The following is a 12171-nucleotide window of genomic DNA, read 5'->3' as shown; positions in this document are numbered from 1 at the left end:
AGATAAACAAACTTATCCCATTGTTCAGTAAGGAATTTGTTTTCAACTCTGACCAACTGGGATATGAATAAAAAATGCACATGAAAGGAACCCTACAAATTAGAGGTACCAACGTCAATGCATTAATGCATTCACGTACAATTATGCAGACTGTTAACCTGGATGGAAAGTTTTTTATTGTGGTGCGAGAAGTTGTGGTTGCTCTGCTCCCTATGAATCTTTCTCATGTGCCATACAATTCTTTTTCATGTGAGTGATCTTGCAAGGTCAGTAGGGAATATTTACATCAGAGCAAGCAAGAATGGGAAAATGATTTTAAGTAAACTTCAGCTACGGTGTGAGCACTGCTTTTGGCCAACAGATGGTCAAAATAACTTGCTTTTTCTTGATTCCTAGTTTGTGTGTAATCATCATAATCCTTTAGCACAGACCAAATGTCCTGAAAAGTGTATCACATTGTAATTCATAGCAACCTGGAACCACTGAACAAATTCAGCCTCAGGATGTTTGTTTTCTCCATGCCTATAAAATATATTACTGCACTATCTGCAGCTACACCTTAAAGGATAGCCAGTTTCACGGTAAGCTCCACGACAGACTGTTTCGAATTTGTCAGCTGCATGCCATCACATTCCATCAGTTTTCATCACCCCGTTACACCAGTCTGATTCTACGAGGTACATTCAAGTTCTAAGGCCTCCGATTTTTTTTCTCCGGACTGGAAAGAGATAGAAACATGCGCATCGTTTTAAAATGAGGCCGCATTCATTGTCAATACGTCCCAGAGATGGCAGCACCATACGGCAGATGGAATTTTGCCACCAGCGGCGAGAATGAGAACTGTTTTAAATATTTAAAATGGTGACGTTTTGCTTACTTGAACAGCGTACAATCATTTGTTTTCTGAATTTGCGTGGTGTGAAACCAATTGAAATTCATCAACAGTTGAAGGAGACATGTGGTGATGGAGTTATGGATGTGTCGAAAGTGCGTTCGTGGGTGCGACAGTTTAATGAAGGCAGAACATCTTGTGACAACAAACCGAAACAACCTCGGGCTTGCACAAGCCGGTCTGACGACGTGATCGAGAAAGTGGAGAGAGTTCTTTTTGGGGATCGCCGAATGACTGTTGAACAGATCGCCTCCAGAGTTGGCATTTCGGTGGGTTCTGTGCACACAATCCTGCATGACGACCTGAAAATGCGAAAAGTGTCATCCAGGTGGGTGCCACGAATGCTGACGGACAATCACATGGCTGCCCGTGTGGTATGTTGCCAGCCAATGTTGACGCGCAATGACAGTATGAATGGGACTTTCTTTTCATCGGTTGTGACAATGGATGAGACGTGGATGCCATTTTTCAATCCAGAAACAAAGCGCCAGTCAGCTCAATGGAAGCACACAGATTCACCGCCACCAAAAAAATTTCGGGTACCCGCCAGTGCTGAAAAAAGGATGGTGTCCATGTTCTGGGACAGCGAGGGCGTAATCCTTACCCATTGCATTCCAAAGATCACTACAGTACCAGGTGCATCCTACGAAAATGTTTTGAAGAACAAATTCCTTCCTGCACTGCAACAAAAATGTCCGGGAAGGGCTGCGTGTGTGCTGTTTCACCAAGACAACGCACCTGCACATCGAGCTAACGTTACGCAACAGTTTCTTCATGATAACAACTTTGAAGTGATTCCTCATGCTCTGTACTCACCTGACCTGGCTCCTGGTGACTTTTGGCTTTTTCCAACAATGAAAGACACTCTCCGTGGCCGCACATTCACCAGCCATGCTGTTATTGCCTCAGCAATTTTCCAGTGCTCAAAACAGACTCCTAAAGAAGCCTTCGCCGCTGCCATGGAATCATGGCGTCAGCTTTGTGAAAAATGTGTACGTCTGTAGGGCGATTACGTCGATAAGTAATGCCAGTTTCATCGATTTCGGATGAGTAGTTAATTAGAAAAAAAATCGGAGGCCTTAAAACTTGAATGCACCTCGTATAAACATTCTTTAAGAGTGGATACCTAGCTGAATGTCCTGAATGGTGTGTAACACCCAAGGAGTTCAATTTCGATCTCAATGATATGAAACTTTCTGATCACTATGGTGCATCATTTTTCATTTGGTGTTCATAGTGCTAGTTAACGGTTTGTTTTGAACATTTCTTGAATGTCAACACTGTCCATTTTGTGAAGTGCAATACATACATCCCATGGAAGGTTGATCTCTGTACCTCCCAACACTCATTTCCTGTCACCCTTCTGATGCACATGGTGAGTCTTTGCAGCTAATATTTTTCCTGTCGTAATTGTAAACACAACACTTTCAAATGAGCCTTACTAAAGATGGAACTTGGGACCTCGCACCCAAGGGGATCCTTGTGAGTTAGTGAGCCACTGCTGCATTCATCATTCTCTCATTACATAGAGATGACCAAGAGAGATAATTTGTTGCATAGAGATGACCAAGACAGATAATTTAGAATGTAAAATGAGGTTAGTTGTCACTTTTCTGAGAAACCACCTTTCTGGACACAAAAACTTAAAATGTATTAACTCAATGTCACATCTTACATGAGAATCATTCATAATATTGAATCTATATCATAAGAAAATGTCAAGTGAATTTAGCACAATAGCTCTGCACCATTCCAGAAAGTAAATCGACAATCACAGAGTTACCACACATATTCTATGATGTTGCCAAGAATCAATTACACTTGTGGTAGGATAGGTAAGTTTCAAAAGACAATCTGTTTCTACTGTCTCCCAATTGAGGAGCACCACTTTCATTTCAATGATGAAATGCAGGCAGCAGCCGCCTTGACTGAGTGCTGAAATACCACAAGAATATGACAATGGGTTTCAGTCCCATTTAGGTAACTATGAGGCCATGCTGCAAAATAATACATCTGAATTTTTTATTCTGTTCTTAATATCAGTTGGGATATTAGTTTTCATGCACATTACTTGGTTGACTTTCCTGCTTCGCTGTGACAAGCTGTAACCCTCTGCTGCTAGAGGGCTTCAAACTGTAGCATGTAACATGGTGATGTGCAACCTAACTATGTTAGTGTGTGTGCTGTAATCAAGTTTGGAATTTGAAGTGTTTGTCCACACATGGAGCACCCTCTCCTTCAGTATGACAATGCCTGACTACATGCAAGTGCTGCGGCACCTGCAACAATCCGACATCTTGGGTTCACTCCCATCGATAATCCTCTATACAGTCTCAACTAGGCTCCATCTGACTTTCACCTGTTTCCAAAACTTAAAGAACTTCACTTTGATAATGATCAAGTGGTGCAAGCAGAGGTGATGATGCTGCTCCACCTACAAAGTCAAACATTATACAGTGATGGTATCAACAAGGTGATTGCTTGTTGGGAGAAATTTATTCATTGCCAGGGTGACTATGTTAAGAAATAAATATGTAGAAATGAAGAATAAAGATGCAGAATGTTAATACTGTTTGTATTATTTAAAAAGCTGTATGAATTTTCACATAAAAATTGGAAGCATTACTTTCAGCACACCCTTGTACGAGTTGGAGCTAAAGGGTAATTACAACTGATATTCATATGCACTCACTGCAACATGAACACCATAAATTTAAAAGCAGAAGAAATTATTCTGGTTTTGGCAGCTGCCATAATCTTTTAATCTTAAGTGAACTGTAAGCTGAAAACTTTATTCTTTCACCAGATGGTATTCACTTTTTTCCTTATTCTTCTAGCATTGCTTAATACAACAAGCATTACATATACAAATATATATTGTTCTTTTAAATGTTATACACGTAAAACAGTTTTACCTGGCACAACACAGTAACCATAGGAACACAAAACACAAGAGAAAAACACAGGACTGATTGCAAAACACACACTTCTGCAGATAGATTTCATGAGCGATGAATGACGAATAATAAAATTTCAAATCAAGCAACCGAAATGTGCCAGGAAACCTAGCACAATAACTGAAAAATTGGGCTTAATGGGGGGGAACCATAATGCCTGCATGGCAAGTTACATCGGACACCTGCTAAAATGAAAGGAGAAACAGCTGTCATTAGAACGTGTAAAACAGAACTCAAAATGCTGACAGTGATGTCTAAAATATGTAATCCTTAAGCAAAACTATAGCAATTACAAAGTTACAACATAACCAACACTGATGCTGTGTCAATAAACCACCCAGGACTTTACAGTATTGTATGAATACAAGTTCTTATTATTTGTGAAGAACATAAAAAATGAACTGACAAGAAAGAGTAAGAGTTTCTAGTTATTTGAAAATTTTGCTTTTAAGATATTAAATTTTCCAAGTAGACTTTGGTGGCCAACATTATTTAAGACTTCATCAGTCACAAACTGCCACCATAGTCATTTTAAAATCTTCATTCTATTGAATCTTCATTTGTGATATCAAAAATGGTGTTTTCTGAAGAAAACTGGATCTGTTCTCTCTCACAGTTTATTTGCTAATCTCTATTTTGTTTATTGTTTAGAAAAAGGTAGTATTAATACTTATAGGAAATGCACTTAGGGCCTTACACTTCCTGCAAAAATTCTTGAGATGCGTTCTATCTAGATTTCAATACTTTGGTCAAGATACACTTAAAACTGGAGCCAGAACTTTAATGAATCCTATCCTCAAAACTGATATCTTATAGCATTTGGCTCATTATATTCACTGACCTGTATCTAAGTGTTTACCAGGTGTACAAGTATGAAATATAGACTTTTTATCTTAAAAAAGTCAAATTCAGAACAATGATAAATAAGGATTTATTCAAAGTGTGCTTCATTGTTTGTTACACATTTTTACCACCTTACAAGCAATTTGTGAATACCACACCAGTAAAAATTTTCCCCTTTGCTGCAAACCATTCATCGCGCCAATTTTTGACACCTTCGTACAAACCAAAGTGTTGCTCAGCAAATGTGTGACCCATTAATACAAACAAGTAGCAATCAGAAGGAGCCTGGTGAGTCTGGCGAGTAAGCTGCATGGGGTAGAACTTCCCAGCCAAGTCCTTCCAATGAATCAGGAACCAGTTTTGTCATATGTGTAGGAGCACTGTCATGCAGAAAAATGAATTTTTGTAGCCTCTTTCAGTACTGTGGCCTTTTTGCAAGCAGTGAACAGTTCAAACAGGTCAACTGTTGTTGGTAACATTTAGTATTAACTGCTTCCCCAGGTTTTAACAGTTCATAATAGATCACATTCCTCTGGTCCCACAAAACATAGAGCATCGTCTTCCTGCCAAAGCAATTCAGTCTTTTGGTCGATGTGGGTGGTGTGCCTGGGTCCATCCAAGATTTTTTGCACTTGAGATTTTCAAAATAAATCCACTTTTCATCCTCTGTAACAATATATGATGCAAAAATGACTTCCTTTTGTACTGAGTGAGCAAAATATCATATGTGTTTTTGTGCTTTTCTATTTTCCTGTCATTCAAATCATGTGGTACCCATCTACTGGTCTTCTGAATCTTTCCCATCTCTCATAGCTGATTGGAAATAGCTTGTTGACTAACAATCCCAATTGGTTGGTGAGTTGTTTCTGTGTTTGTAAATCATCTTCATTCAGCTATGCTTCCAATTCCACATCTTTGTTTTTTTTCTGTTTGCAACATCAAAGTCACCATTTTTGAAATGCTGAAACCATCGTTCACACATATCTTGTGCTGGAGCATGTTCACCATAAGCTTCTTGAAGTAATCAGTATGATTCAGCAGCAGTTTTCTTCAAATGAAAACAAAAAATTAATGCTGTCCACGAATGCTCTTTGTTCGGTATAAATTTTGATATATTGAACACAACAGCACAACATTATGCACACACTATTCCAATTTATCACTTGTGCATGTCTGTCACTTACTGATGACATAACAAAATGGATAAGCACAAACTGCGTTGGTGCGACATCTGTTGTCTGAAATCCGCATTTCATACTTGTGCACCTGGTACTCTTCGCCGTCATCCATCTTTAAAAATCTGCAACATAGTACTGGTATGGTACTTGAATCCTATAATGTCACATTCTTTGTTTCATTTTTAATGTTCTTTCAGGTCTTTTTTACTTTATTTTTGTTCATAGTACATAGGTTTAGATTTTCTGATGACACACTGAAGACGTAGACAGTACTGTATGTAACACAGGTTCTGTTCTTGAATAAAGTAAACTAAAAGGCAGTGCATAACTGCATCATGCTGGCTGGGAAAATTATAACCAAACCTTCCTGTACGACTTTAATATTTTAACACAGTAAAATTGAAGAGCTGATTTATATTGGGAAAAGTTTTAAAATCTGCAATATATGACTGAGTGTAGCAAAATGGAACTGCTCTGGCAGTTTAATGTACTAATTTGGTTACATAGCGAAGTAATATGGAAATCAATTAAGAACAAAAGTAATATAAAGGTTTCAAATGCACAAATACATAGTTGTTTGCAGTGCCATTCAGATAATAGATCTTTATTAAGTAAATCATAAAATTAGATCTTCATTAAGTAAAACATAAAAATACAGAACACTTAGCAGCTTTTATGAGCCTGTGTGAGGAATAGTGAGACTATAGCAGAAAGCTGTTTAATAGAAAGGGATTCCTAATGAGAACAACTTATTTAGGAGATGTGGCAAAAGAGAAAATGTTTACAATTAATCTAAAATTAAATATATATGACAACAATCTATGCATCTAGTAACAGCATAGATTCCTTCAGTTGGGGGAGAAAAGGGTTAGAAAAAAGAAGACTAATCATGAAATAAGTCACAATGGGATCAAGAACATCAGCAAGAAGGGGAGACAGCAAATCTGGATGAGAGGAATTATCATCACAATAAGGATATCCACTTGTTAACTTCACCTCGCAGCAGGAGGAACTAGTTCAAATGGCTCTCTTGGAAAAGACAACAAGTCAAGGTGCCAAATTCAGGAGAGTGCTGGAAAAAAGGTGCTCCCCTCTGTCTGTGAGAAGATGGGGACAGTACATTGTTTGAAGGGGATGGGGCCTTTTAGGAGGAGTTAAGACAGCAGTGGAACTTTTCAAGACCACAAAGATATCAATCTGTGTACATAAAAAAATTACTAAAGATTGTATTGTATTGTATTGTATTGTATCTTAACCAGGGACCTAGAAACGACGGAGAGGCTCTGTCCCAGCCACAGCCACAGTGGTCCACAACCCCACGACGACAACTGCAGTCCACTTCAGCCCTCCGCCACCCCACACTGAACTCCGGGTTATTGTGCGGTTCGGCCCCCGGTGGACCCCCCAGGGATCGTCTCACACCAGACGAGTGTAACCCTATGTTTGCATGGTAGAGTAATGGTGGTGTACGCGTATGTGGATAACTTGTTTGTGCAGCAATTGCCGGGCGAGCTACTAAAGGATACTACTCAAAAGACTCTGTTTGAGAAAGTATCAGTTCAGAATTAGAATGTCTCAACAGGCAACTGGAGGATAATTAACTGGAAAGTTGCATCTGATGACCAAACCCTCGTGGTGGAAGTTGGTGAGAAATCACTGAAGGCAATGCTAAAATGGGACCTAAAACTGGTCTCTCAGGGTACTGTCATGGTGAATATGGATATAAGAAGCAACAACAGTGGCACACTGGTAACTGCAAGTGCTTGGGATAAACTCACACCACAGTAAGGGGGCAACTTCCACCTTGAGTCACCTTCCAGGAAGGTAGGAGGTGGACATGACTCTGATCCAAGAACTCTTGTTTATGTGAAGGCGGTGTATCAGGCCTGAGAGGAACTGGACATAAGCTGACTTACGCTAGGAATGTAAAAACTCCCATAGCATGTTAAAAATTGATTGTGACTCATGTTGATGGTGAACTCTTTGTTCCAAGGACTTAGTGGTCATCAGGATGAAATAGTGTGAGAAAGGCATCTCGAGGGAATTTGTATTGTCCTCAGCTTACCTGCCTTATGAAGATAACAGCACTCCTTACTCCCAGGAAGCGAGGAGACTGGTAAACACCAGCTGTGATGCCAATGTCAAAAACCTGGTGTGGGGAAGCAGCGAAACCATCAGCACAGGTGAGTACCTACTTGAATATCTACTGGAGATCAATCTACAGAACTTGAATAATGATAAGAAACCTACCTTCAAGAATTAAAGAAGGTAAGAAGTACCTGACTTAACATGTGGGTTCATCTTAATGTGTAGTTACATCAAACAATAGCATGTGGTGATAGAGCCATCCTTATCTGACCACATGTATAGCGTGTTTAAGGTTGAAATGGGTATTAAACAATCCGTGCTCTATAGGATTTGTTGGAAAACAGACCAGGACTCATATAGGAAAGGGTGAAAGTCAAGTTTAAGTGAAGTTAATATTTCGATAAGAAATGGCAGATAAACTAATGGAAGGGAGAGGTACTTTGTTTCACTTTCTATACTAAAAGGTAAGATTACCTGTCAGTTTAATTGCTGCACACAAAATCCTTGGCCTTTAAACCATACAGTGACTGACTCAAACTCATTTATTTTACAATGATTCCTGGACCTAATAATAAATGGCATATTGGAAGTGAAATACCACCAACCCATCTCCCCGCAACACACCTCTGCTATTAAAAGCCTCCAGTCCTGCAATGGCTTTCACAGTGTCACCAGGATAGCACACAATTACAATAGTCACCCAACCACTACCATGTTGGGCTGTATCTTTCTGCTCCAGTGTAAAGTTGAGAACACATCCGCAAAACACGGACAGTCCTTGCTGAAAAACTTGCACTCCAACATTACTACTAGTGGTAACATCTATATTATCAATAGCCTTGTAGACCATCAGGCGAGAACACCTAAATATCCTCCTATAGCGTGGAATCTCTGTTTGCTGTCCAGTGCGTCAGTCACCGTGCAGCTGTGCATGCAATAACACTGGACAACCAGGGCATGGGTCAGTCGTATTTCACCTCCAATGTGCCATTTGTTGTTAGGACCAGTCTGTTGCAGGACTGTCATCATGACTTTTTACTTAGAAAACTGTCCAATCATGAAGAAGTGCATAAGTAGGAATGTACCTTAGTGGAACCATAATATTAAATTGCAAAGAAAGCAGGTAAGAAGACAGTTCAACTTTGAAAGAAGGAAAGGACAATGGGTAAGATATTGGGAGGCACTTGCAAAATATAATCTTGTTGTTAGGGAAGCAGAACAATAATCCTGGATGGTATTCTGTGAGAAGGTGTAAGATACAACTATTAGGACCAGACTTCACAAAACCCTCACAACAAACAATAACAAACCTGGGAGGCCCACAAAGGGGACAGTGGGATGCAAAGACAGTGCATGAGACACTGGATGTGAATCCTGAGAAACACATTGCTCAGTGTACTCTGGCAGATGATGCAGAGTAAGATTCAGTCCCTCTCAGGTTCTGATTTCAGGTAACCAATGGGAGAACTGGGAATCTGTCAAAAAATGATTTAACTTCAAGAAAATCCAGTGAGTGATATGAATGTTTCAACCATTCACGTCACCAGGCCCAAATGGAATTCTTTCAATCTGCTGTAACTAGCAGGAGAGGGACCCTGGGCAGAAAGTTCAGTCATTTCTAATGCTTTGAGGACAGTGAAGGTTGTTTTCATTCTAAAGGCAAAAAGCACTGATCATACCAAGGCTAAGGATATGAGACGAATCAGTCTCTTTTAAAGACATTAAAAAAACTGGTTAATGTACGTTAGGGAAGAGAGGTTAACTGTAGTTCCTCTACATGAAGACCAACGCGCATATCAACCAGGAAAAACATGCAAAACAGCACCTCAAAAACTTGTTAGGAAGGTAGAACAAGCTAAACACTTTCATGAAATTGCTCTCTGCTTCTTGCTCAGTATTGAGGGGTCTTGCAGCAATACGACCTTCAAATCCATGGTTACAGCTACTGGAGAATTAGGATACTATATGTAGGTGGATTAATATCATCCTGAGCAGATGAAAGGTAAAAGCCACCATGAAGGATGTCTGTTGTGGAACCTAGAGGTGAATGAACTCACTGGAAGCTACTTTTGCAAAGGCTTCACAGACAATGTAGTCATATTAACACTTGATAAATATGCAAGTGCTACTAGAACACTGCCACTGCGCACTCTAAACACTGTACTAAACTAGCATAAGAAACAAGATCTAAGTGTCAGTCCCTGGGAAACTATTATAGTACCATTCATGAGGAAGCATATCCAGGACATGGATTGGAAGCTTAAGTTCTTCCAAGTAAGCTCTACCAAAGAGTGGGTAAAGAAGTATCTATGGTGAACACTGAATGCGAAACTAACATGGACCCCTCAAATAAAGAATTTATATATTCCAAGGTAAAAAGTGCTATGTGTGCCTTAGGAAAAAACAGAGGTCTTAGTCTCAAGAGCATGTACTGGATATACATCTCTGTAATAAGTCCTACAGTAACATTTGGGGCTAGTGTATGGTGAATTAAAATAGAACAGAAGGTAGCTGCTAAGGAGCTCAAGAAGGTGCAAAGATTGGCCTGCTGAGCCATGACAGACAGAATTTACAGCACACCCATTGCAGGGATGGAGATCATGTCGGACATGCTCTCATTATGCATCTGAATTACAATGGAGGCAGCAGTAAGGACATACAGATTACAAACAAACAAAAATTGGAGATCTGTAGGATATCCAGAATCCATCAGTACTATCATAAATGTGGTAAATATAAGGATGGCTGGGAAAATGCTGACTGGCTAAACAACTTCCAGCTGCCTCGACAAACCTTTCAGTATAACAATAGGCAGCAGGGAGCATTAGATGAATGAACCACAACACTATTTAGGCGACAGTCTGGTTTACTGATGGGTCAAAAACATTTGAAGGTGCTGGGGCCAGGGTGTATGTGGCACAGCCTAGACTAGAGAACGCAGTCTCTCTAGGGAAGCTGGCTATGATATTCCAGGTGGAGATATCCACTATCAGTGTGTGTGGAGGAGAAATCTATGTAGGTGCTACAAAAATCATAACATCTACATTCATTCAGACAGCCAAGCATTTCTAAAATCTCTGTAAGTCCCTGCAACGAGATCAGAGATTATCACAGAATGCCATGAATCCCCTGTGAGGCTAGAGGAAAGCAACAGGGTAAACCTGCTGTGGGTTCTTGGATGCTCAGGTATTACTGATAATGAGCAAGTTGATAGGCTAGCCAGGACAGGGTCAATGACACTTTTAGTTGGATCGGAACCTGTCCTAACTATAATTAAGGTGATGATAAAATCTAAACTATGTAGCTGGATCAGAAGGCGACACTTAGAACTTTGGACTGAGACTCAAAAACAAAAACATGACAAGCTAATAATGCCAAGTCCACGCTTAAAGAGAAGTTCTGCTGCTGTGAGGTTGAACAGGAGACAGATTAAATTCATGATAAGTGAAATGACTGGCTATGGTAACAAAAAAAAATTGTACACAATGGGGACAGAGAAAGAAGCCTTAAAGTGTAGATTAATTGATGTGGGGCATGAAACAATCACATTTACTCTTCCAACGCAAAACACTGGAGGCTCGAAGACACAAAATATCTGGTTCAGTAATTCCTGAAGAGTTTGAGTCTGGCTGGCTTTACTAGAATGACAGGGAGAGAGAACACATGATAAACTTCATTTTGGTGAAGGCAACAGGGCTTTCTCTATTATTACATGAAATAAAATGAAAATATATTAAATTTCACCTAATTGTTACCAACTAGTGTAAACACAGAAACAGTTATCATGCCTGGCATGGAGGTCATGGCATCCAGCTTCCAAGTATAAGAGATGTCTTGATGGTTATTTTGTATTAAATAGTGGATGTGTTACAACGAGCACTAGTTACTGCATTTCTCTACTAAGCTAACTGAGTAATGTCACCAAAGAAAAAAAGATAAGGAAAATTGAAGGAGGAGATTCGGCTCCATACTAACAAGATACTTAAAAACAGAAACATCAGCTGCAGCCATAATGCTTGGGATCAAACTTATTCCCTGGTGGACCAGGCAAAGCCCTAGCCACTCTACTGTTAACTTCATATTCTAAATGAAGCTTACAGCAGCAAACAATGCAATATCACTTGAGTGAAAGCTCTGCAAAAACAATTCATTGCAGAAGTTTGTTAATGAAAATTGAATAGCTGCCAAAAGTATCTAAAATCCCATGATGTGA

The 12171-nt window shown here is 39.6% G+C and overlaps 1 protein-coding gene across 50 annotated transcripts in view; it reads right to left on the bottom strand.

The window, feature by feature from the left end:
- The window catches only part of LOC126298928 (ensconsin), a 394125-nt gene that overhangs the window by 98728 nt on the left and 283226 nt on the right, over positions 1–12171 (bottom strand). The gene's annotated exons all lie outside the window — the stretch shown is intronic.

Source organism: Schistocerca gregaria, chromosome X (assembly GCF_023897955.1).
Source record: "Schistocerca gregaria isolate iqSchGreg1 chromosome X, iqSchGreg1.2, whole genome shotgun sequence".
In the NCBI taxonomy this organism is placed as follows: Eukaryota; Metazoa; Arthropoda; class Insecta; order Orthoptera; family Acrididae; genus Schistocerca; species Schistocerca gregaria.
This window is presented reverse-complemented; position numbering and strand designations above follow the sequence as displayed.